The sequence below is a fragment of the Canis lupus genome, chromosome 3 (assembly GCF_048164855.1).
Source record: "Canis lupus baileyi chromosome 3, mCanLup2.hap1, whole genome shotgun sequence".
In the NCBI taxonomy this organism is placed as follows: Eukaryota; Metazoa; Chordata; class Mammalia; order Carnivora; family Canidae; genus Canis; species Canis lupus.
In genome coordinates, this window is record NC_132840.1 from 38,041,655 (window position 1) to 38,043,630 (window position 1,976).

Here is a 1,976-nt window from a genome sequence, read left to right on the forward strand (position 1 = left end):
ACATGTATGGGCTAGTGGCATATCTTCTTCCTCAGTGCTCCTCCTTCTCTCCCTCTTTCCCCCTCCTCCCTCCCTTCTTTTCATTCTTTTGGCAAATATTGATTGAAGCACTATCCCATACCACCCATTATACAAGGTCTTGGGAATGAAGCGGTGGGCAAAACTGACATGGAATCTGCCCTCATGGTGCTTCTAGATTGCCTAGAGATTAAGCACTTAACCTCTGAAGCCAGATTGTCTGGCTCTGATATCTGGATCTGTCCTTGACACGCTATGTGAACTTGGTCAAATTCCTCTCTGAATCTGTTTCCTCATCTGTAAAATAAGGTTCACAATAGAACCTGTTTCAGAGGCTTGTTATGGATGTTAAATGAATTGATAAGTACCTAACCCAGTATGTGCCCAATAAATATCAACTAGTATTGTAGTGGCTCTATATAGATAGTAATTAAATTAATATGAACTCACCATAATCAGCAAGTGTTATGTGTTATGAGTGAAAAAAAAAAAAAAAACAAGCAGGTGGGAATTGCCTGTAGCCTGAAACTATGTTTTTCCTGTGGTGTAGCTTGCAGAATATGTGAATGATACCTGATGGAGGAGTTGGGAGACAATCTTCTATAGACTGTATAGAGACCAGGAGATATCTATACACTTCTGGTTTTAAAGAAGAAAAATGGAGGGTCTTCTTAAAGGGGATGATCAGAAAGGGCTGCTGTAAAGAGAGACTATAATACAAAGGATATAAATGCTGATACTGGGAGAAGAGGGTGGTTTGGGAAGGGCATTCTGGGCAGAGGAAGGGCAGGGAAGAACCATCACCAGTGATCAGTTATTGAGAACTTTTTCTATGGGCTCTGTACTAGGTCAATTCCATTAAAAGATCTTCTGTTCTCCATTGGTCAGTTGAAGTGTCTACTGTATGGGAAGCTCTCTTGTGGCTTTTAAGCACTGGAGACTGGACACTGGCATCATCCATATCTTTTTTTTAAGATCTATTTAAACAATGGGTTGAGAGGGGCGGAGACAGAAAGAGAGAAAGAGAACTTCAAGCAGACTCCCTGCTGAGCAGAGAGCCTGACACAGGGCTTGATCCCATGACCCTGAGACCATGACCTGAGCCAAAATGAAGAGTTGGTCTCCTCCTCCTCCTCCTCCTCCTCCTCCTCCTCCTCCTCCTCCTCCTCCTCCTCCTTCTTCTTCTTCTTCTTCTTCTTCTTCTTCTTCTTCTTCTTCTTCTTCCTTAAGATTTTATTTATTTATTCATGAGAGACACAAAGAGAGAAAGGAAGAGAGATGGGCAGAGGGAGAAACAGGCTCCCTGCAGGGAGCCTGGTGTGGAACTCGATCCCAGGACCCCGGGATCACGCCCTGAGCTGAAGGCATACACTCAACAATTGAGCCACCCAGGCAGCCCAAGAGTCAGTCTCTTAACTGACTGAGCCACCCAGGTGCCTCTAGCATCATCCATATCTGAAGATTCGAGAACTCCGTGTCTTTTCGAGCTATTACTGCAGCTCCCTCTATACCGCCGTGTCTATCAGGCAGTTGTTCTATTTCTCAGGGTGCCCTTGAGCAAAATAAAGAAAAGAAATATAATAAATATGCATTTCTAGGTACCACATTCCAAATTCACCCCATGTTCACTTTGGCAGCACGTATACTAAAATTGGAACAACACGGAGAAGTTTAGCTTGGCCCCTGCACAAGGATGACACACAAATTCATGAAGCATTCCATATTATGAATGAATGAATGAATGAATGAATGAATGAATTCATCCCCAATCTCTAAGTTTTAATCAGTATGTGTTATTACTAGCCACATACAGTTTGGGTAACCTTGGTCATGTCATCTCATTTGCCTACTCATTCACGAATATTCATTCAGCGAATACTGATTGAGTAAGAAGTATGTGCTAGCATGACAGGCTAGATGGGTCACTTGGGGCCTCAGCTTCTCCATCAGTAGCATGA

General features: G+C 43.1%; 1 non-coding gene across 1 annotated transcript; it reads left to right on the forward strand.

Moving 5' to 3' along the window:
• Positions 1-1,641: 1,641 nt before the first annotated feature.
• LOC140631360 (U6 spliceosomal RNA) lies at positions 1,642-1,746 on the forward strand. The gene has a single exon (XR_012028986.1). It is a non-coding gene; the product is annotated as a U6 spliceosomal RNA (small nuclear RNA).
• The last annotated feature ends 230 nt before the right edge of the window (positions 1,747-1,976 follow it).